The sequence below is a fragment of the Myotis lucifugus genome, unplaced genomic scaffold (genome assembly GCF_000147115.1).
Source record: "Myotis lucifugus unplaced genomic scaffold, Myoluc2.0 scaffold_95, whole genome shotgun sequence".
Lineage (NCBI taxonomy): Eukaryota > Metazoa > Chordata > Mammalia > Chiroptera > Vespertilionidae > Myotis > Myotis lucifugus.
In genome coordinates, this window is record NW_005871143.1 from 612,654 (window position 1) to 638,014 (window position 25,361).

At 42.2% G+C, this 25,361-nt stretch overlaps 1 long non-coding RNA gene across 1 annotated transcript in view; it reads left to right on the forward strand.

Annotated features, from left to right (window-relative positions):
* The window catches only part of LOC111826671, a 49,895-nt gene that overhangs the window by 14,870 nt on the left and 9,664 nt on the right, over window positions 1-25,361 (forward strand). Inside the window, exon 2 of the long non-coding RNA XR_002830031.1 lies at window positions 21,132-21,310. This is a non-coding gene — a long non-coding RNA (uncharacterized LOC111826671). The remainder of the gene's footprint in view (window positions 1-21,131; window positions 21,311-25,361) is intronic.

A 25,361-nucleotide genomic window follows, 5' to 3' on the forward strand; every position in this document is an offset into this window, starting at 1 on the left:
AGAACACAGGAAAGTCTTCTGAAAGAAGTGAGGTTGAGCTGAGTCTCCAAAACTAACGAGGTACCTATGCTGGGGTGGTCAGAGATGAGGCTGAGAGATATTCAAGGGCCAGAGGCTGGACCCTTTTATAGGAAGCCATAAATCATCTTAGTGGCTGATTGTGATGTCATAGGCCTTTATTCTGGCAGATCTGGCTCCCGCTTCAGTGGTCTTTGCAGAACTGACGTGACATGCCTACGGGTTACCTCTTTATTTCTCAGTCTGGTTTCTTCTATTAAATTCCTATCAACTACAAGGATGCAATTGAAAGAAGTAATTTGGAAAAAAAAGTTTTTAAAAAGGGGACTTCAAAAATCCTCTTTTTAAATTTTTAGAAATGAATGAATAAATGAATTTATTTATTTTTGGTCAACACCCCTAGGAGCTTTGTCTCTACTAAGAGAGCTAGGCTCTGAATTTTCAGTGTTGTTTGATTGAGTCACTGCTGTGTGCTGTTTGCATGAGATATTGGCAAGAAGAGTACCGAGTGACTGCTTCTTCTCTGGGCCCCTCCAGAAAATGAGATGCCTGTCTCCCCAGGGCACTCGAGAGAGCCAAATTCTAAATAAAATAGAGCTGCATCTTCATGAGGATGGTTTCGTATATGTATTCAAAGGACTTATTTGGGCTAGTTTTCTTAAATAGGTTTTTAGAACTTGCACGTAAGGCTTTCTCTACTTGATTCACTTTCCTTCACATCAAGCCCCCCCTTACTTTTCTATCCCTTTCCTTTAACTCCACATCAGAAATAAAAACTTTACAAATTTATAATAATTTAGTTATAGACATGAGGATTAAACAGGCACAAATTTGAAACAGTAAGAGTGAGCATTGTTCTTACTCAGTGCTTCCCAAAACTTCATTCATCTATCACCATAGTGGTTTCTCCATAGGCACATGATGTCAGTACTATCACTATTTTTATTTAATTTAATTTATATTTTTGTTTTTTATTAGTCCTCACCTGTTGATAATTTTTCCCACTGATTTTTTTTTATTTTTAGAGAGAGTGAACAGGCGGGAGGGAGGGGAAGGGAAACAGAGAGAGAGGGAGAGAAACATTGGTTGCCTCCCCCATGCACCCTAAATGGGCCCAGGGATCGAACCTGCAACCCAGGTATGTGCCCTTAACTGAGAATTGAACCTGCAACTATTTGGTACACGGGCCCGTGCTCTCACCACTTAGTGGTTAGAGCCATCCAGAGCCATTGTTTTTCTTTAAACAGACTTACTTTTTAATTATTTTGTTCATAACTCTTCACTAAGCATTATAAAATCATGAGTAAGATACTATGTTTATAAATTGTCCAAAGGCACATTAAAGTAAATAATTAACTATTTTAATAAAAAATATCTTCTCAATAAAGCTGGGAGGATGGGGTGGGGAAAATCTGTCCTTTACCAATTAAATTCATCTCATGAAGGTTCCAGAATTTGGAACACACTGGCCCAGCACTAAGACCTGAGCAATTTACATCTGCAATGACTGACCTCATTGCTACTGAGGATTCCAACCCAACCACAGGATTGTACGTGGTTTCTCCAGGCATGTTTGCTCCTCTTTAATTGGGATCCAGTATTACTGAATTCTAAAGAGGGCTTTGCCGGTAGATCAATTAGTAAATATTCATAATCATGCTTCACAAATCAAGAGAGTCAAAGGCATGCTAAACACCATGATTTTGAAAACACTTTATAAGCAGCAGTCTCCCTTTATGTCGAAAAGAAGAAAGTTCCCTTTCAAGCTTCTAAACTCTGCCCTCCCACAGCACCCTGTTCTGCTTCCTTTCTTCTTCCCAGTTTTGTGGCTTTCACCCATGGTCTTTCCGGTTTTTCCTTTGGGGCTAAACGGTGTAGATCATACCGCTGGAGTTTGTCATCTTGCCTTTGCTCTGAAGGTGTTGCTGCATGTTATAGGATCTTTGTATATATCCATTTATTTAGTTTTGTAAGGCAATGAGGTGTTCCGTACGAATGAGCCTTTGGATAATGAGAGCTTATCCTTTGTAAGCTCCAAAATATTTCTAAAATCTGAACTGTTTTGATAGAAATCTTTCTAAATATATTACACACTTGATTGCCTTCTTATATACACGTAATACAATTTTAACCAGGAAGACAGCAATATGTAAATAGTAGAAGGCCTGCATTTTGTGTATACTTGTGGTTTTCTCTTTGACCCAAGTGACCACCATCACATGCTAATTAGGCTGAATTTTTTTTGTTCTGATTCACAGGCCCTGTCTTCAAGGAGCCCCAATTTTATTGAAGAAATAGATATATAAATATATTAAAGAGATAATTAATAATATACATTGCTAGAGTCTAAGAGCACAAAGGGTCAAGGACAAGCCATAGCCTTGTTTGGTCAGAGAGGATGAATGGGAGAAAAAAGATTTCTGAACTAAATCTTAAAAGATGAGTAGAAGTCCATTGTGAGGACCAGCAAGGTCAATGTATTTCAGGGAAGGGGACAGTGAGATCAAAGACATGGAAGCTTGAAAGAGTGATAAAATCTTCAAAGACCAGAATGTTAAGGGCTTTGTTTGCCAAAGCAATTCTAAATTTTACTTTGAGGCCTGAAAATTTGGAAAGAGTAAAGTGGCATGATCTAGGTTTTAGGAATATCACTTTGTTTTTTTTGTTGTTTTTTTTTAATTAAATCTTTATTGTTCAGATTACATTTGTTCCTCTTTTTTTCCCCCCCATAACTCCCCTCCTCCCAGTTCCCGCCCCACCCTCCGCCCTCACTCCCCACCCACTGTCCTCATCCATAGGTGCACGATTTTTGTCCAGTCTCTTCCCGCATCTCCCATTCCCCTTTCCCCCCCAAGAATAGTCAGTCCATTCCCTTTCTATGTCCCTGATTCATTATAATCACCAGTTCATTCTGTACATCAGATTATTTATTCACTTGATTCTTAGATTCACTTGTTGATAGATGCATGTTTGTTGTTCATAATTTGTATCTTTACCTTTTTCTTCTTCCTATTCTTAAAGGATACCTTTCAGCATTTCGTATAATACTGGTTTAGTGGTGATGAACTCCTTTAGCTTTTCCTTATCTGTGAAGCTCTTTATCTGACCTTCAATTCTGAATGATAGCTTTGCTGGATAAAGTAATCTTGGTTGTAGGTTCTTGGTATTCATCACTTTGAATATTTCTTGCCATTCCCTTCTGGCCTGCAAAGTTTCTGTTGAGAAATCAGCTGACAGTCGTATGGGTATTCCCTTGTAGGTAATTGAGTCTCTTTCTCTTGCTGCTTTTAAGATTCTCTCTTTGTCTTTTGCTCTTGGCATTTTAATTATGATGTGTCTTGGTGTGGTCCTCTTTGGATTCCTTTTGTTTGGGGTTCTCTGCGCTTCTTGGACCTGTAAGTCCATTTCTTTCACCAGGTGGAGGAAGTTTTCTGCCATTATTTCTTCAAATAGGTTTTCAATATCTTGCTGTCTCTCATCTTCTGGCACCCCAATAATTCTGATATTAGTGCGCTTGAAGCTGTCCCAGAGGCTCCTTACACTATCTTTGTATTTTCAGATTCTTTTTTCATTTTGCTTTTCCGGTTGGGTGTTTTTTGCTTCTTCGCATTTCAAATCTTTGACTTGATTCTTGCCCTCCTCTGGTCTGCTATTGGGTGTCTGTATAATATTCTTTATTTCAGTCCGTGTATGCTTAATTTCTAGTTGGTTCTTTATCATAGCATCGAGGGTCTCATTAGTTTTTGTGAGGCTCTCATCAAGTTTATTGGCTGCTTCTAGCACATTATTGCAAGCCCTCAAAATTGCGTTTTTTTAGCTCTATATCCTCCATTTCTGTCATGTTTTTTTGTCTCCGCATTTTTTATGCTTTCTTGGTGCACCCCCTTGTGGTCTTTGTGCGCAGTCTTGTTCTAGTTGAGCCTTGATTGTTGTAGTTAATACTAGAGGGATTTGACCACCAGGCCGACTGGCTGTGAGAATCAGCTGTGTCTGCCAGGAAAACTTCTGTCCTCTGGAGAGGTGCTAATCTAGCCTTTGCCTGAGGCTATCCGGCAAATGTCTCTGTGCAGGGCTTGGGCGGGGCGGGTCCCACAGGATCAACAGGGCGGGCGGAGGGAGCAGTTATGGCTGCTCTCAGTCCTGTTCCCAGAGGCTCTGCTTCTCAGAACCCCAGCAGCTGCTGCAAACCTCGGAGAGAAAGCTGCCCTCTGGTTCCAACTGATGCTGGACTATCCCGCTTCTCCCGTCTGAGTCTGAGTCCCTAAAGACTCGCCCGGATCTGGAGCCCAGAGTCTGAGACTCACTCCCGACTGAAAACGACAACCGCGCCCTCAGCCACCAGCCCGCCCAGCACGCGCACGTGCACCTCCGCACCTTTAAATTTTCCACACTGCGCCTCCTCTGAGTCTCAGCCCTCTGCTATCTTTCCTTCTAGTTGAAGAGTCTCTCCTCAGCCAGCCTTCCTGTGGTTCTGGGTGATGTCCGTTCCGTCTTTTAGTTGTATTTTTAAAGTGGTTGTTTGCGGCAGCAGTCTCCGGTGTTTACCTATGCCGCCATCTTGGTCTTCTCCCTAGGAATATCACTTTGGAGCATCTTTTCATTCAAGAGCTATTTATTAAGCATCCACCACATGTAGAAATTGATCAAATTATGCATAATAGAGAAGTAAACAAGTTGAATGAAATCTTTGCTCTTGTGGAGGTAGAACTGGGGATGAAATGGGAGATAATGCAATTAGGAGATAAACTGAATTGTCCAAGAGATATGTTTTGAGAGATTTTTTGCATGAAGAACTGATAGGAATTGATCAGATGGAAAAGATGACTCTAGGAAAATACTTGTGATTCAGGCTCAGGTGGTGGATTGCAGGTGGTAGGCATTAACTGAGACAGACCAGCCACTCTTTGAGGAAAGAGACTATTTCATCAATCTTTGGGAGCATTCCCTGGTACTGCTGACCTAATCTCACTCCGATTCTGATCCAGTTAACCATCTTCTCTTCCACGCTATCTCTATATTGAGTATAACTTCTAGTTTTACTTCTATTGTTAAACTATCTAATCTAATAAAAGAGAAACATGCAAATTGACTGTACCTTCCCTACTCCTCAAGCCACTCCCACCAGCCAATCAGAGCAACTATATGCAAATTAACCCAACCAAGATGGCGGCCGGCAGCCACGGAGCTGGAGCAAGCAGGAGGCTTGGTTGCACCGGCGATGGAGGAAGCCAAGCTTCCCGCCTGCCCTGGCTGGCTGTGGCCTCCGCTAAAGGCAACAAAGTTTCAATTATAGAAGATAAATAAATCCCAGATACTTGCTTCCAGCCAGCCTCCACTGGGAGCTTGGGTGGCTGGGAGCCGTGGCCAGCCTGCAAACAGCCAGGCACCCCAGGGGACCCCCACCCTGAAGGGGCTGTGGCCAGACTGCAAACAGTCATCAGCCCCTCACCCAGGCTGGCCAGGCACTCCAGCAGGGACCCCCACCCCAAAGGGAGTGTGGCTAGTCTGAAAACAGCCCTCAGCCCCTCACCCAGGCTGGCCCGGCACCCCAGTGGGACCCCCACCCTGATCCGGAACACCCTTCAGGGCAAACCAGCCAGCCCCCACCCATGCACCAGGCATATAATTAAAGGGTAATATGCAAATTGACCCTAACAGCAGAACGACTGGGAATGACTGCTCACTATGACACACACTGACCACCAGGGGGCAGATGCTCAATGCAGGAGCTGCTTCCTGGTGGTCAGTGTGCTCCCACAGGGAGAGCTCTGCTAAACCACAAGCCAGGTTGATGGCTTCCAGCACAGCAGTGATGGCGGGAGCCTCTCCTGCCTCCTCAGCAGTGCTAAGGATGTCCAGCTGCAGCTTAGGCCTGGTCCCCACGGCAAGTGGACATCCTCCAAGGGCTCCTGGGTTGCCAGAGGGATGTCTGACTGCCAGGTTAGGCCCGATCCCCGGGGGAGTGGGCCTAAGCAAGCAGGTGGACATCCCCCGAGGGGTCCCTGACTGTGAGAGGGCACAGCTGAGGGACCCCCCCCCCCCCCCGAGTGCACAAATTTTTGTGCACCGGGCCTCTAGTAATATATATTTGGCTATCTCTCTCTCTCTTGCTGTTCTCTGAGATCTCATTTTTCTCTGCAAGCTCAGGGCCAAGCACCTAGATACTTGGTACTGTAAGCAAGCTGAGTTGAATTATCAGTAGTGAGTGAAAGAAGCTAAGGGGGAAAACAGGGGCTTTGACTGGGGAGCTGGAACATGGGAGGAGTAATTAGAGCAAGATGATTAGTTTAGGTTTGAATATGTTGAATTGGGAGAGCCTGTGGAATATGAATGTAAGGAAAAAGACCAGAGCTTTAGATATATACTTGGGAGTCATCAGCATGTATTAACATATGGATATGGATGGTAGTCTTTGGGCAGAGTGTTCCCAAGCATTGTCCCCTCAGAATAAAAAAGAGGGCACAACATTTTTAAAGGTGGTAGTAGGGAGGCTATGGGAAGACCCTGGGGTAATTCTAAAAACAAAGGAGATCAAGGGAAGGGGATAAACATTGAGTTTCTAGAGAGGTAACAGAAAAACAAGAGAGTAATGTCATAAAGTCGCAGAAGAATAGAATTTCAAGGAGGTCATTGCCAAATATCACAGAGATATCAACTAAGATCAAACTAGAAAGTGTTCATCTAATTCAGCAGTCACCTTGGTGGTGAGGATAGTTTCAGTGTAGCCAAAAGCCAGACTTGCAGCTGTATGGTGCAAAAATGGTCCTGTTAAATGTAGTCTGTGCTTCCAAAAAGCTTCAAGAAGAGGATCATTACTGAGAGTGATGGGAGCTATCACCAAAGTCAGGGAGAGGTTTCCTAAGTTGAGAAAGTTTGAATATATTTTATACCAAAGAGAACAAGAAGAAGCTAGCGTGATGAAAGAAGAGGAAGCCTTGAGTAGATTAGAAGATACAGAGAAGAAGTGGAGGAGTTGGCTTTGAACTTAACAGAGATACCTATCCTTCCAGGTCAGGAGGGAAAGACACCTGTATAATGGATATTTGTTGGAAAAGGGGCAGGAGGTTGAAGGAATGCATAGTGGATGGCCTGAACTGTCTTTGTGCAGGGAAATCTAAGGATGTACAAAGCCAAGACAGAAGAGAACAGAAGGAAACAGGGGCCCTCAGGGGCTTTGGGTTGGGACCACACATTGAGGAATGGAAGAAGGAACTGGACATGGGCATAGGGAAGAACACCTGAGAAGCAAAGGCCCACACTGATTTTCAGCCCCAGCCTGATTTTCATGGTTTATTTTACGTGGCCGAATCTCCTACTGCAGATTCCAACAAATCCTTTGGTCTTTCCTTGCAACCTGCTAGGCAGAGTGATTTATCTTTTCCTGTGCTTTTGGGTGGGAAGGAATAGCTTCCAGTAGACTGCAGCTGAAAAACATTGCCCCTTGGGAACAAAAGATGCTTTCTTTTCTGCCCCTGCCTGCTGTTCCCTTTGCAGTATCTGGCCAATGGGAATTTCAGTGCTACTTTCATGCCCTTCAAAATTGTCCTGAGCCTCAATTTAAAAAATGTCCTCCACCCCACTGTGCATGTGGGCTACATGGCTATTTACTCTATGCTAAAAGGCCCTGCGAAGCTGTGCTATTATTGTCCTTAGGTCAGCTTTTTGTTGTTTTTCTGACTGTTCTTTCACTCCTTTTGTCTGAATGTCGGCCTGTGATCACCCTTGTACTAGTTGCCTAGGCTGCCATAATAAACTACCACAATTTAGATGACTTAAAAGAACAGAAATGTATTCTCTGGTATTCTGGAGGCTGGAAGCCCAAAATCAAGGTATCAACAGAGACACACGCCCTCTGAAGGTTCTGGGAAAGAATCCTTTTGTGCCTCTTAGCTGCTGATGGTTGCTGGCAACCCTTGGCATTCCTCGGCTTGTAGCTGCATCATTCTGATCTCTGATTCATCTTCATATAATCTCTCTCTCTCTCTCTCATAAGGACACCAGTCATTGGATTCAGGACCCACCCTATCCAGTATGACTCATCTTAATTAATTAATTACATCTCAGTCACCATATTTCCATATAAGGTCACCTTTAGAGGTTTTGGATGGACATGCATTTTGGGGGGATTCTATTCAACCCAGTACAGCCCTCCTCTAGTCTCCCGTTGTTAATGTACGATGGAGGAGCTAACACAGTGGAGCCAAGCATAGCCTCTTTTTCTCCAGCCTTCCCCGGAATCTAAGAGCCAGCCTGCTGTCTTTAGTTTCAAGCCTTCGAGTTGGTTCCATTTGCAGGGATTCTAACTCCCCAGATTTCTCAGTGAGGAACCATTTCTGTCTCTACCGTACAAGGTAGATGTGGACAGTCTAATCGGGAGTGCTCTCCTCCAGGTGTAGCTCACACAAAGATGGTGGAGCAGACTAGGGATCCCTCACCTTTGGCCAGCTCCCAGCAGGGCCTCTAGACCGGGGTCATAGGGGCTCACCTGTAAGTAGTAACTATTAAGGTCTAGAAAAAATTTCCAGGATTTTGTGACAAACACAAGCTAACCACCACACTGAGACCCAAAAACTCTATTAAAGCTAAATATTAACACGCTATTTTGGATTGCAGAGTACAGGTGCTTGCTGGTAAGTGTATTTGATTTCCACAGATCAGAGAATTCTTTTTATTATCAGAGGATTCCCTTTTTTGCCATGCTGACTTAGAGTCATTTGCTGGTAGCTTAGCCAGAAGGTATGGTTTTTGCCCCTTCCTGATTTCCATTTTTAATTTGCAGACTTCCACTTGACATACTTATTAGGGAGTTAAGCTTAAAAACTGTAGGTCTCTTGTGCCTTCCTTACCCTTGTGTGAAGCCACACAGACAGATGTGTGCCTTCTTCCCACTGAGTTCAGAGGAGTGTTGCTAAGGGAACCGTGGGGCAGAGATGCTCACCTGTGCCATCTTCAGTGACTCTGTGTTCTCTCTATGAGACCCTGGTCCAAATGTCTGCTTCTGACATCTTGACTTGCTCATGTGTCTCAGAAGCTTTTCTCCCACCTCTTGTTCTGATGTTGAGGGAAGCATTCTTAACAGGCAGGGTAGCTATTGCCAACGTCCTTAACATTTTCCCTGAGCTGGGTCTGCTCCCCTCACCCCTCATCTTTAGATAAACCATCTCCCTACCTTCAATCAAGAACATATGGGAGTAAACATAAGATGAATCCAGACACTTGAAGTGGATGCCAGACAGGAAAGTACAAACAGGGGTATTTATAGGATGACAGAAAGGGAACTAGGAGAAAAATGTACAGAAGTAAACAGAGGTGTTTGTCCAACAAAAGAATTACTTCTCCACATTTTATTTGCACTCAGTAATTGCCTTTGAAGCCATCCTTGAGTTCTTATACTTCCACAAATTCTTATAAAACAGCGTTTCTGCTTCTCTTACCATAGATTCTCACTTTGAATCCACCTTGGCTTTTGTTTTTTTCTTCACTCTGTTGGAATATTTATGACTGGGTAGCTTGTAGTGATTTTGGTCATGCATTAATATTTCTTTGAACACTCTCTATTTCCTTTGTGGCTTTCTCTTCAACAGCTTTATCCTGTTTCATTTCCCTCAGCACTTTCCCTTTCTTCCAAAATTAGCTCTACTAAAATTTAATGTCTTTAGTTTCCCCTTCTGCTGTGGCTTCAATTCTCCCTGGTATAAACACAACTATTATTAGCCAATCCCTTTGCTCACCAGCAAGAGTGTGGCTCCCCCCTCCCATTCCCTCACTATGCCCTTGGTCCTCAATCCAGACAAACACAGTTGATCTTGCTCCACCTTGTGCCGAAGAGCTGTGTGAGGGCCACACCTATTGTGTACTTCTGCTCTGCTCTGGGTGTCCTAGTTTGTGCGGGAGCATGGGGTGTTCAGCTCCCCACTCCCTGCTCTGATACTACCAGCTCCGCCTAAACTGCTGTGGCAGTACATCCTACAGTTGAAACGCGAATTCCCTTTGGACTGTTAAGAGGGAATGCACCGAAGAAATCCGCAGACCGATTTTTTGAGTGTGCTGCATTTTCTGACACCGCTGAAACATTCACGTGGAATGTGCACGCTCTTTCAGCTCATCGCTTTCAAGATGTTCAGTCTGGGCTTGCTCTCCGCTGTGTTTAGGGTATTTTATTCAGCATTAAACTTGAAAGCCTAATTTGATGGACACGACTGAAAGATTGATGAAAAAAAAAAAAAGAGTTGCTGTTTATGTTTCCAGCCTTCAGGAAGAGTGGAAAAATACTCACCTCTCCTGCACATTTGCTCGGCTGCAGTTGCCAAGTTATCTAACAGCCAGTCACTATCCAATTTGACAGCATGGTATTTATTTTTTAAAAAATTATGCGTTGTGGTGTCTGTTTCTGTCTTTGACAGGTTCCTCATAATAATAATGATAATTCTTTGCCTTTACACAGTGCCTTTTAATTCAGGAATCTTCCAGTGCTTTGGACCCTCAGTGCCTCCATGGAACTTCATAGATGAGGAGGCAAGGACAGAGATTAAGTTATAATAAGAACAGAGCCGTGTGGCAAGTTCTCAGCAGCCCCAGTCTCAACCAATAGGAAGATCTTTTTTTCTCTAATTTAGCAACCCGCTTTTCCTTCTCTCTTCCCATGCCCACACTCCCCACCCCCCACTCTGCTTTCTTCTCGATAAGGGGCTTCTCAAACCCTTCTCTTTCTGCCCCTTCCCCCACCCTTCCCAGGCTGTCTGAGATGGTGCTGGAGACAAACAGAGGACAGTTGTCGCTCCCAGGATATGAAAAGTCCCATTTTTTTTCTTGCTATTTTGTTTGTTTTTGAATTTTTAAATGTTTTTATTTTTCAATTACAGTTTACATTGAATATTATTCTGTTTAAGTTTCCGGTGCACAGCATAGTGGTTAAATAATTACATACTTTACAAAGTGTTCCCCCAACATTTCAAGCGCCCACCAGGAACCATGCATAGTTATTACAATAGTACTGACTATATCCCTTATATATTGCTGCTATTTCTTGACCTCACTGGGATATGTGTGGTCTGAGATAGTAACGTATTAGTATGAGGACTAGATGGAAAGATATTCTTTCCTCTCTATGGAGAAGAAAGACAGCTGCTTCCCCACTGACCCTTCTCACCTAATAGTTCACTTCTTTAGCCCTATTATTACCGGACATTCCTTTGATTGTTTTCAAATAAGAGGAAAACATATTGATTCAGCTCCTTCCCTCAGATACTCATCTTGAGCAGGGTATTCTGCTGTAGAGGGTGGGGTGTGGCACACAGATGAGATAACGAGAAGTTGCCTGCCTGGAGGAGCTCACAGTCTAACTGGAGGGTGGAGATTGACAGAGTATATAAGATTCTAGGAGGAAAACAGACCTAGCGAAGAGACATGCAAGGGCCAGCTGCTTTGAAAGAGGGGAGGACCACATATAATTGGGGGACTCGGGAAAAGTTTCACTAAAGAGAGCAGATTTGAAATGCATTTCAAGGGACAAGAAAGATGTTAAGCTGTTAAAAGATTGGGGTCAGGGCAAGAACAATCCTATATAAGAAAAGCCTAATATGCAAATTGACTGAAGGTTGGAAGGACTGGTGGAACGACCGGTTGCTATGACATGCACTGACCACCAGGGGGCAGACACTCAACACAGGAGCTGCTCCCAGCCCACAGACCCCAGGCCAGCCAAGGTGGGTGCGAGCAGGGTTCCCCCCCCCCCCAATTGCCCTGCTGGTCACCCCACAGATAGGCCCTGATTGCCAGTCAGGCCTAGGGACCCTACCCGTGCAAGAATTTTGTGCACCAGGCCTCTAGTGTAAAAATATACTGAAAACAGGAGCTGCCCCCAGCCCACAGACCCCAGGCCAGCCAAGGTGGGTGCGAGCGGGGTCCTTCCCCCATCGCCCTGCTGGTCACCCCACAGATAGGCCCTGATTGCCAGTCAGGCCTAAGCACCCTACCCGTGCAAGAATTTTGTGCACCAGGCCTCTAGTGTAAAAATATACTGAAAACAGAAAGCAGTCCCTTTTGGCTTAAGGGTAGAGTGTAAGTAAGGGCCTTGGAGGGGGGGAAATGGCTAAACCATTGGCTAGAATTTTATACCACAGGAAATTCTGAGGGCAGACCTATCATCAGGAAAATCGTCTGGCAATGGTGTGTGGAGGAAACAAGAGTAAAGAGACATAGATGGAGTAAGTGGGAAATAATTTTATAGATGAAAGAATTGAGGCCCAGAAGAAACATTGCATCATTGGGCTCAGTAGCCCCAATAATTTATTTTCAAGGCCCTTACTACTTTTTGTTTGTGCAATCAGAGCAGAAGCCTCCTTTACTTACTATGAAAACTCGGCATTTGTATTGTGGAGGGATAGATATGAATACATGCTGGAGAGTTGTTGGGAGGGTATTTTCCATGTTACTTAAATTCATATTAATGTCGTTTCCCTTGTATGACTTACCTCCATGTGTCCTACCTATATCTGTTTCTAAGAAAGGCTTTTTCACTAAGATATTAAAGCTTGCATTTTTTAAAAGTAAGAACAGAAATAAGGAAGAGAGGGGTTGATCAAACATGTGCACCAAGACAACGAATCCAAACATCTGCCTATATACTTGGAGAAACAAGGCAGTGAATGTGTTTTCATTGTCCCATTCGCAGTGATCTTGTTCTGTTAGACTGCCACTCAGCAGTGTGGAGTGTTGCCTATCAAAGGAATGGGGCTTTGCCAACTGCTCAGAGTTGCAAAGGCAGGCCCAGGTCACACCACCTCTTTAATTCTTATGCCGAGCAAGGGTGCTGGGAGGCGGGAGTTCCCTGCTAAGGAAGCCAGACCTTGAGGGTGCATTTTCCTTTTGTGTGCTCAGCCATTTACTGAAAATTCTATTCCTGATTATTATTGTTCAGTTACTCTTAGAAGCTGAATAGCTAACAAATGCTCTGAACAGGGCAGGGCTGAGGGCAGAGCTATCATCAGGAAAATCCTGATCCCATTGGTGTATGAGTGCCATTTGGATTACAATAAGAAATACTGAGTCACGTAGCTTTATTTATTTTCAAGTTGTAAGAAAATCTGTGTCTCTTCTTTGAGGTTCAGTGATTGTAACCTCTTTGTATGTGTGCACAGCATGTGTATGTGTATGTATGTGTGTGTGTGTGTGTGTGTGTGTGTGCATGTACTGGAGTTTCACACTGGTTTTCACAGCACTTTGCCAAACAAAACCCAAACTTCTTACCGAATGAACAGCCACAAGGTAACTGTCCAGAAGTGACTGTTTCCTAGGTTAGCTCATTCCACTAGATGGAACCTTCTCCAGGGTTTATTAAAAGCTTTTTCTTTTTCAACTGGACTTATAGCAAAAGCCCCCACATATGTAAAGTCCTTATAACCCAGCCTTCTTAGAAAATCAAATGCCATAATATATGGCACCCCATTTGTTCCAACCACCATATAGTCACTGTGAGTTTGTGGCTATATGGCAGGAGAAAAATGTGGCCAAATTTATGTTATTCAGCCAAATTCATCTTGACATTTTATTTTCAAAAAGATATTTTTGTCAATATCTGATGGACCTAGGAAGCTAAAAGCAGTTATCCTGTTGGTCAGGATTAACTGAGAAATCTTGAGATGTTTTAATAGCCTCTTTAGCTATTGCTAATGGTTTGGCCTATTGATACTCATTCAAGATGTGTTTGTTAGCATTTTCACAGTTGCTCTAATTAGAAATAAAGTTCACTGGTCTCATATTAGTGGCCAAACACATAGATATTTATCATTTGAGCACTTAATTAGAGCAATGAGCCTTTAAACTATAATAGTATGATTCACTGCTTCAAAAAAGAAAATTAAGAGTATACCAAAAGCTAAACCTGCCTTTTGTGTGTGTTTAAAAATAATTTTATTGCATATGTACATATACATACATAGACACACATACAAATATATATGTATGAAATATATGTATCAAATGTGCTTATAAAAATGTATATTGGAAAACAAGTGAATTTGTTTGAATTTATTTTTTAAATTATAGATGTTCTTTGAGAAAATGAAAACAAGTTATATAAATGATATTCAGAAATTTGTATTCATGTATTTTAAAATCAAATATGCTTTTTAAACTAGATCACTTACTTACTCTTTTTTTGTTGAGATATAATTAACACAAAGCAGTATGTTAGTTTTAGGTTGTCTTTTCTTAAACTTATCTAAAAATTTAGTAAGTAGTCACTTTGCTTTCATGATAGTTTTGAATTTGCTCCAGAATACAGGATTACAATGTTTTTCCCCCCCAAAAGTTCTACAATAGCCACTTTTGTAAATGTTCATGAAAAGCTCTACAACTACTACCAATTGTTTGTTTTTAAATGTTTACTTATATTCTTTTTTTAAAAATCCTCACCCTAGGATATTTTTTCATTGATTTTTAGAGAGAGTGAAAGACAGAGGGAAAAACAGAGAGAAATATTGATGTGAGAGAAACACATCGATTGGTGCCTCCTGCAGGAGCCCTGACCAGGGCCTGGGCTGGGGAGGAGGCTGCAGCTAAGGTACATGCCCTTGACTGGAATCAAACCTGTGGCCGACATTCTATTCACTGAGCCAAACCAACTAGGGCTGTATTCTTGAATGTAGATACAAATCTAAGAAAGAGAGTGAGAACCTATCTCTCCCATTCTCCAAATGGACTTTCCAACCTAAAGTATAGATTAAAACAAAGAGTACTTATATTAGAGTTATTGAAAGTGAAATGGCCATCTATTTGCAAGCAAATTTATGCTTTCCCCTGTCTTAAGTATGGATAGTTTTTCCAATCATATTGTTCAAAGTTTGAAAGTGATTTATAGTTAGTGGCCATAATATGTTGAAACTATACTTATTAAGATAAGTTGGGAATTACTATGTCAATTTTATATAAACAAAGTTTTTGTGACCTTATCTCTCAAATCTTCCCTTTGATCCTATAAAATGTATTGGAAATCCTGGTCTCACATGCTTAAGCTAGAAATCACCTGCCTTATATGTTCCTACTTCACCTTTCTCTTTCATAGCTGTTCTTTTTCATCCACCCCAGTGATCTCCATGAGTCGCACAGCTTCATGTTCAGCTCAGATCTCATCCCTAAGCTCCAGATTCATAACGCCAGCCACTAACTGAATATGTCTTCTTGATGGTCTCATGGGTACCTTAACACAACTGAACTTCCATTTTCCCACCTAAGAGCACCAGCTAGAAACCTGGTGGTCATCTTACACCAAATTTAGCTAGTTTTCAATACTTTTCTCTTTCCAAAATATAACTCTGGTTTACCACTTTTTCTCCAGTCTCATAGCCACTGGTGACAAGGACAAGGTCATCTCTCGCATGAATTATTGGCAAAACCATCAATCATCCAAACTCAGGAATGGGCTTCCACTGACTGGAACCTGCTGGAAACCCCTCTGCCTCAGACTTTAGTCCCTTTATCTTAGTCAGAGGTTATGTCCAAATACCTTAACAGAACCTTCATCCATTGAATACTTAATGTTTGAACTGAGATTTGAAGGGCAAAGAGGAGTTAATCCGGGAAGAGGGGAGAAAGATCATTCAAAGCAAAGGAGGCAGCACGTGCAAAGTCCCAGTGGTGGGTGGGAACACAGCTGGTAGTATAGACTGAAAGAAGGCCAGTGGGGCTGGAGCAAAGGTCAGAGGTCGGAGAGGTAGAAAGCCTGATAAGGGTGAGGCAGGCAGGTACAACTTGTGCAATGCTTTGTTGTCCTTGTTAAGAAACTTCGCCTTAAAAGCAATGGTGAGCCTCTGAATACTTAGGAGGGAGGGGTGATGAAAAAACAATTGGAGTTTGTAAAGGATCACTCTGATTATAAATTGGAATAAAAGCTGATCTGGATGGCAAGACTCTACCACCATGGTAGGGAGGAGTACAAGACCAACAGTGCAAGGGATGGCAGCTGAGCCTTAGAGCTTCTTTGGGAGCCCTAGATATTCTCAGAGATGTGGTTGCCTGGAAGCAGGCTGGGGTCAGGATGAGGAGGCCACAGAGAATGGGGTCCTCAACTCTAGAGGCAATGGACAGACCCAGAGCTAAAAGCACTGGTGCCAGGTTGATGCCCAAAACAACAGTTGGGTCAAGTAACACCACTGCAAATTCTGGGAAGACCCAGAGAATGGCCCCAACAACCAACCAGGGGGAGAAATCCTAAAAGACTGGATAATTACCTCAAGGAGATGTCTTTAACCTAGAAGATGACAAGCTCATATGTTTTGTGCCAGCAACATAAATGCAGGCTAAAGAGCAAGATGAAATTGGTAATGGAAAGTAAAGTGTGTGGTACGCAAATTCAAAATCAATACATAGCCAATTGAGTCAGTACATAGCCAATTGAGTCACCATGTGAAATGATTCATTTCAGGTGCCTTCAAAATTCACTAAATGTATATAATTTTATCTGCTTGTAAATGCCAATTTCCATCAATTTTTGGAGCTTCATATTTGGAAACAAATGCTGATCTTGATAATGACTTCTCCCTGTGGCTTTGAAGGAAGTGAGCTTTGTAAAATGTTTTTGATTCAGTTTGAATGCAGGACAATTGCAATTAGAATAGTAAAATAAATACATAACATGTAAGCATATTAATTGATGATGGGAACTGTAACTCTGGATGGCTAAAAATTTTGCACTAGCCTGAACAATGACTTCTCCCCCTTTTGGGTAAACTCGCTGGAAAGCCATGCCATCAAATAGGTGAGCATGGCATCAGATTTGGATTGGTATGCCCTGGCCACTGTGGCTCAGTTGGCTGTGCATTATGCTATGCACCAAAATGTTGCCAATTCAATTCCAGGTCAGCGCACATACCCAGATTGTGGATTTTATCCCTGATTAGGGCGTGTACGGGAGGCAACCGATCGATGTTTCTCTGTCACATCAATGCTTGTCTCTCTTCTTCCCCTTCCTTCCTCATTTTAAAAATGAATTGGACTGGTGTGTTTAATGGCATAGTCTGATCATTAGATACATCCCTCACTGAGACGGGGATGAAGCTTCCATTAGCCTGGATGCATCTTTTCCTCTAAGCAGTGCTTGAGTAGGCATTGCCAAAGTTTAACTCGATGACTTTTCTTTCTCTTTGTGCCATAATCTTTTCACTTTCTGCCATTGATTTCTGAGATTTTTCCACACAGATGAAGACCCACTGGTTAAGATTTATTATTTCTTTATATCAAGAGCTTCGTAAGTGCAAAATCCTGATGCTTTTTTAGTATAAGAACCACACTCGAGGACCCTTCAACCTTCATTTTAACAAGTCTTATTTGGAAGTTATTTGGAAGTTAACCAGTTGAAAATTCATTGCATAGCAGTGTCTGATGAATGAACATTTATCCTATCACAAATGTGTCCTTCTCCCAAGGTGAGTAATTCCAATTTTTTATGCCTTGGCTACTGAATCTGCAGTACTTGCTCTACTTGCTCTTGTAATCACAGACTATGCAGCATAAACATAGAGGCAAAGTCAAGAAAGTGGAGAATCAAGGCAATTGTTAGCAGTCCTTTCCTTCTCCCTGTTGTTTCTTTCCTCTTATTTATATTTCCCTGCCTGTCACACAAAACCCAGATGCTACTCCTTCCCACCTCATTATATATGCACAAAGTCCCACTGAGGAAGGAAAGCAAAACCTGGGGGGGGGGGTGCGGGGGGGGGCACAGACTGGGCAGATAAAAGAACTTTGACATGATTTTGCAGTGACAGCACTTCTCATACTTATCATCCAAACCTTCTCCTTGCTGCCTTGTCTGCTTCCTTTACTATCCTCTTACCCTAACTCATGGCTTCCATTCTCACCTCAGTTATTCTTCCTTTTCTTCTCCTTGCGGAGATGAAGGCAGGTGTGTGTGTGTGTGTGTGTGTGTGTGTGTGTGTGTGTGTGTAAATTAAATTGGATTGAAATACACTGGAATGAATGAAAGCCAGGGAGAGAGCCATTTCCCCACTATAGCAGAAACAGCCCCCGTATAAAGGAGATAGAATTGATAAGGACCTCAGATAGAGTCCCACAGCCCTATCCCTTTGACCTTCTTGCTCCCCTCCCCCAAACTGGGCTTTCCACTCTACATGACTTCTTCCCTTAAAAAAGGAAGTAGAAATGAGATGGCATCACTGTGTGCCTACACACACTGCTTCCACTTACTTCTACTTACCAAAGAGACAGGCTCAGCTCTGGGCCCAATGAGTGCCCACTAAAGCACCATATCATATCTCCTAACCCCAGGCCCTTCCTTTTGCTTGTTTGTTGAAATAGCAGATGGCATCTTGACTTAGGCCCTCCCAGGACAATGGAGATGAACAATGAGGATAAGATTCAGCAGGGATCCTTTAAATAAATCGCACTGGTTTCAGATAACTTTAATGGCATATCATTTCCATTGGAACAAGTAAATAATCAGACACGTATTAAGCAAAGGGAGCCAATCATGATGACCTTGACACTTGATAAAGATAGTCAATCTAGATAAAGTTGCTTTGAGGTTTGTTTTCTGCTGTGCCTACAGTTATCCCGAAAGTCTTCAAGTATTTTTTGTGGGCATGGACTCCTCCCTTCCAGGACATTTTACAGGTACATTAGGGCAGCATCTCAGTTCTCGGATAAAAATGCCAACTAAAAGCAGAAATGAGGGGAAAAATTTCTACTTTAGAATAATGACAGGTTGGCAGGTTGAATGGTGGGGTAACAGGAACAAGACGAATTATCTGCTTCAGTGACACCCATTCCACTGTCGTACTCACATTAACAGCATAGGCATGACTGAGATGGAGTTTCCATTAACACACCCATTCTGGTTCTTTCTGTTTCCTCCGTTCTCCAATACTGATCAGTTCCTTTTAAAAAATGTCCTCGGGCTGAAATTTTCCCTGCTTGACATCAATCCAAAGGTAAATTGCCTGCAAAGTTTGAGGCAAATTGTAATTGTGCTCATGTCTGCTTCACCAAGTGTACAAGCCTACTCTTCCAGTCAATTTTCATTTTGGGGGTCTTCTCTACAGCCTGCTTAGAGTCACTGACAATGATTTAATAACAGACTTTTGCCTGCTTCATTGAATAACCATGAGCTACTTTTGATTTTGCTAATTTAAAAAAGGAACAGTAAACAATCCTGGCATTATTATACCAAGTTAAGTCACGTAAATAATGTATAATAAGTATTAGCAAAACATTATTTGGAACTATATTTATATCATGATTGATAGATACATATAGATAGACAGAAAGAATCATGTTCATGTGTTTATACTGGTGTCTAGCTAGATCTATTTATCTCTTTATCAGTGATCAATCTAATTTTGACAAAGAGACCAGGATTTTGCTACTGAGCCTTTACATATTATTTTTTTTGCCCCTGTAGATTAACTGACTTACATTTTTCTTTGAAAGATTATGGGTTCTACATTTAGATGGCAGGAATTGCCTAGTCTTCCTGGTTGAGAATGTCCCAAGCCACATTACTTGGGCTATAACTAAGGTTGTCTTTAACCTGGCAGGCTTGTTACCTGAAAGATGTCTTATAAGGTCATCCCAACATCAAATCCATCTTGTCTCAGGGTGGCAGAATCTCAGAGGGCTTGGATGCCCGTGTGTGAAGCCAAACTGAGGATGATTGCAAGGCAGACCAGAATACGGGAGCTAGCAAACAAGTCAGGGTGCCCGCGTGTGTGTTGTGGAGTTTCACTGAGGCTCCCCAGTGGCCACAAGTGCTTCTTTGAATGGCTCCAGACCACGGCACTCTCCTCAGCCTCTCTAACCACACACGGGGTCACCTTGCCAGGATGGAAATGTTATCATTGCAGTTACTTCTTCATCTTCATTTCTTAAAGAATAAAAAGATCCTTTTGACTACATCTTGTAGGCAGAGAGTACTTTTCTTCCCTTTCAAGTCAACATGTAACGAAAATTTATAACAAAGAAATAAACGAGCCACTTAGCTTTCATCACTTGCCCCATTCTGGTCTCTTCATTCTATTTATTCTTCATTTTCTTGGATATAGAAAGAGAAGGAATGAAAGAAGTCTGGATTTTTTAAAAGATGTGTTTGTTTCCACCTAATTTGATGAATGTTATTATACAAAACATTAGAAATGTGTTAAGAGGAATTATTTGTTTACACCTTAAGCTGCATGAAAAGCAATATTGCTTCAGTCTTGTTAAATCAATTACTCTCCAGGCTTTCAGGAGTTGGCAAGCAACTCTGCATGCCCTCCAAAAGAGCTGAAGCTGCAGGATTATTATTTAAAACCTATATGATTCATACCTTCCAAAAAAACAAATGTAATCCCTTCTGAAATCCAGATTGGACTATTTCAATAGCAAACACATTCACTTATTATTTCTGGCACTCCCTTTCGTGTTAGGGACTCTTTTGGCCATTCAGTCAGGCCCAGCTTTCATAATGAAATCTATCCCTCAGATAAAGGAAAATAAACAGACTTGGTACCTTAGGCTAACGTGATTTTCTGAGTTTTGGAGGGCAGCAGATTGTTTATTTTTTTCAACCTGATAAGTTTCCAAGGCAAAATGATTTATCTCTGTCCAGTTCTTCTTGGGATATTCACTGGGCAAAAAGTGGATTAAGGAAGAAGTAGAGAACGGGCTCAAATATAAAGGGAAGGAACTCGAAGGGCAATACTGAAATGATGATGGCCCAACATGATTACTGTGCATCCTCTAAAGAGAGCAAAAATCAAATTAAATTGGAGAAAAAGAAAGTGAAAAGAGAAGGAAATTGCAATATTTTGGTCTAAGGGAGATTGCATTGTAGGGTTAATAGAATTTAGATGGCAACATCATTTTTAAAACTAGATTGGCTTATGCCTGTAATTCCTGAATGTACTGTTCTTAGGCAAGGTTTGTGTGTGTCTTTCTCTAACATGACACGAGAGAGAAAAAAATGTTCACAAATGATAATTGCCTCGTGCCAGCAGTCACATAATTTCCTTTCAAAAGAGAGCAGGGAAAAGAGCTGCTGCCAAGCCAGGCTTGCAGGCTGCGAGGCCCCAGAGCTCTCCTTTTTCTCAGGTCCCACCCACAGCCTGTCATTTCTCTCCAAGGCCTCAGTTGGGCGCACCTGGGAAAGCTCCCTCCCGAGCCTGACTTGGAGGAACTGCCCAGCTGGGATTCTCCTCTTCCAACACACACTCTCCATTCACCACGACCCTGTGGGTGGGGAAGCTCATCACGCTGGAGGAGGTGCCCTGACCCGTCACCGAGAGAAGACACACATAGACAGGTGAGCAACCCAGTAACAGTCCAAGATGAATGTGGATAAATGCCGAGTTAGTGCAGACTGGTTGTTCTCACTCTGGTATCACATCACAGTAGGCTGTCATGATCATTGGGGAGAAAGGAGTGGAGTTGGGGCTACCATTGCTACAACAGACCTGATCCCCTGACCTGCCTTATAGTAACAACGGCAGGCGGCGTCTGTATAGAGCTCAGAGTGCGCCAGGCCTCCCAGCAATCCCATGGTGGTAGGTGAAGAGAATGAAGAGTACCCAGCTCTTAGAGAGATCATCCACCTGAGGCCCTTCGTGTCTGGTGCAAACATGAGCTGTCATTTGCATCATCCTCCCCAACTGAGAGATGAGGAAACCAAAGTTGAGTGGTGGTAAGAGGTAGGGGTTGGTAGGGGCTGAATTCTCACTGTGATCTGACTCTAAAGGCCATTCTCTTCACTTGTATGTCTCACTACTCTGTGTCGAGTGGGCAGGTGTGTCGAGCCCGGCGGTCTCTATCAGTAGTTTTGAAGCAGAACTGCATTCAGTGCCTCAGGGGAGACCTGCAGGACGAAGTTTTAAGAGCAGTCTCCATGGAGGAAAAGAGGTGTGGGAACATGGTTTGGGTTGAGGAGGCAGAGAGGAAGGCGGTTTAGATGGTAGAGAGGGACTGGGAGGTGGTGGATGGGACAGTTCAACTGGGTCTGATGGTTAACTGGAAAGTAGGACATTAGGAAGTTAAGCTCATGTCCCAGTCTTGCTCTTCACATGCTGCCAGGCACATGCTGCAAATTCTTCTCCTCAGACATCCAGTTCCCACTGAGGTCTTCTTTTCATCCTTTCATAAGGCTGTTGCATGTTTATTCAGTCACAGAGCCCCAGTGCATCATGGGACCTTGACCCGGTGCAGCCCGCTGGAGCAATGTCCTCTCCAGGACAAATATTTCCAGGATCCGGGAACTCACTACCTTGCAAGGGAGCCCAGTTCGTTGATGGACAACTTTCACTTGTAGAAAGCACTTCTTTATGTAATCTCTGCTTCTTGAGCCCCTCAGGTATTTATAGGTGGCTATCCTATGCTGAGTTTCTTCTCCAAGCCAAAGGACCCCACTTGCCTCCATTTAAAACCTGTCCCCATAACTTCGCTTTGATGCAACTACCCCTAGTCTGTAACTCCCTGGAAATAATAGCATGGCTTTGGGAGCAAGGAGTGAGTTTACATTAACAGCTCTCTGCATACACAGAGCAGTTAAAAATGGACAGAAAAGCATTGAGAGGAAATGGAAAGTATATCACCCACACACATGCATGAAAAGTGAAACTAAAGTCAAAGCAAGCATTACCTGTCACATGAGGTGTTCCAGAAGTCTTAGTGCAAAATAACTTCACAAGTATATTTGCTAAGGTCTTACAAAACACACCATTGGAAAGTTAAATTAATTAAATGCCCATTTTTCTTATTATGATTTATAAATGTTTAATAATTTTTTTATTGTAATATTTGTTTCAGGCAACATTGGCCATCTTTGGAGGGGAGGGATGCTGACGAGGGATAGGGGACCCCTTAGAGATGTGTGACTCCCTCGCACATACAAGGACTTTTCTTTTTCTTTCTTTTTTTTTTCTTTTTCTTTTTCTTTTTTTTTTTATGAAGAAGGCTGCATTTACTAGGTGTACCAGTTAATAATGAGGATTTTGTAATCAAAGAAAAGACGATAATTTCAAGAGAAACATCAAAAGTGCTTTATTCAAAGTAATGTCCATCGCTAGCTACACATTTCCCCCATCTGTCAGGTAATTTGTGGATACCGTCCCAAGAGAACTTTTATTATTTTGAGGCAAACCATTCAGAGACCCAATTTTCCACTTCTTCGTATGTTTTGAAGTGCTGCTCAGAAAGTGCGTGTGCCATTGATCGGAACAAGTGGTAATCTGAAGGAGCAAGGTCTGGTGAATACAGCGGGTGGGTTAATACTTCCCAGGCAAGATCTTTTAATGTGTCTCTAACTGGTTTTGAAGTGTCTGATGGTGCGTTATCATGAGGCAAAATTACTTTGCCGTGTCTTCTGGCACATTCTGGTTGTTTCATGATCAAAGCATGGTTCAAATTGACCTGGATGTTCTTTGTCTTTCACATCGAAATCATCACTTTTAAAGCATTTAAACCAGCGTTCACAAGTATCTTGAGATGGAGCATGTTCACCATAAGCTTCCCGAAGTATGCAATAACTTTCAGCAGCACTTTTCTTCAAAATAAAGTAATGAATTAAAACTACTCGCAAATGCTCTTTTTTGGCACGAAATTCGACATTTTTAAGCATAAAAATATCTATGATGTTAACACCTTCAGCAAATTTGACATATGAAGTTTTGAAGCTTGCTGTCAATACAACAAAATAGCATACATATCAAATCGCATATATATCAACATATGTATAACTCCAAGTATTGAAAAAAATCCGCATTATTAACCGGTACACCTAGTAAAGTATATTTGTATTGATTTTTAAGACAGGAGAGGGAGAGAGAGATAGAAACATCAATGATGAGAGAGAATCATTGATTGGCTGCCTCCTGCATGCCCCCTACTGGAGATCGAGCCCACAACCCAGGCATGTGCCCTTGACAGTAATCGAATCAGCGACCCTTCTGTCTACAGTTTGACGCTCTATACACTGAGCCAAACTGGCTAGGGCTAAAAGGAATTTTCCAGTGCCAGTTTGTGATTGGGAGCCAGGAGGTCAAGTTGCAGACACGCAAACTATGTTTGAGTTCTTTCCTTTTTACCTGCTTCCATCCTCAAAGTTACCTTGTGCTCCAAGATGGCTGCTGGAGTGCCTGCTATTAAAGCTCGGCTCCATTCAAGCATTGGGAAGAAGCAGAAATCAGACACATTTCTCCTTTCCTTAAAGGAGGCTTCCCAGAATTCCTACACAACACTTTCACTTATATCCATTGGTTAAAACCAAGTCACAGCTAGAACCTGTCAACAGTGCAGCCCGCTTAAAAAGTAATAGATTCCATTATCAAGAATGGAGATTGAAAGACAACTAGAGTTTCTCTTCTCCTCAACCAGTGTTACATGAGAGCACTGGCTCTCCCACATCATCACCCCTTTTTCTACCTTTGCCAGTTGACGTACTTTAAGTGGTATCATGTTGTTTTTATTTACATTGCTGAAAAGGATGACCATGTATCCATATTTATTAACTAACTAGAGGCCCAGTGCACGAAATTCATGCACAGGTAGGGTCCCTAGCAGCTGCCGGCTGCCAGCTGCTGGCCAGGGCCTTCCTTTGTTCCATGCTTCCCCCTGGTGGTCAGCGCACATCATAGTGAGCAATCTAACTCCTGGTCGGTTGAACTCCTGAGGGGACACTTTGCATATGAGGCTTTTATATATATAGATGTATTTGTAGTCTTCTCTGATAAATTGCTACTTATATCAATAGTCTATTTTTAATTATTTTTCATCTCTTTCTTATTGATTATTGAATCATTTATGTATTAGAAATATAAACCAGCCAATACAGTGTGGCACAGTGTATCTTTTTCATTTGAATATGTTTTTTGTTAAATACTTATTGTATGATGTACATTTTAATTGGCATTATATATCTATATCTATATCTATATCTAATTCTGTTTCTTACTCGCTTCACTCAGGACTACAATTTTAAGGTCCTTCCCTGATGTTCCATGTGTATTTGGTCCATTGTTTCTAATTTCTGCTCCATCCTCTTGGTGTGTGTCTAATGTTTCACCAGTCCACTCTGCTAGCAATGGACACTCTCCCAGCAATGGACAATGGGAATTGGGATTGTTCCCATTACAAACAACACTGCATCCACTTATGGATCGGTGTGAGATGGATTTCATTGCTTTATAATGAAGAGCTTCTGTTCAACAAAGACTGACATAGATAAAGTTAACAGATGACAAAGAGGAAAATGATATTTGTGGTGCCTAAACTAACAAGGGATTAATATCTAGAATACACAGGAACCTTCTCAAATCAAGAAGACAAATACAGAAAACCAATAGAAATTGGGCAAAGAATATAAA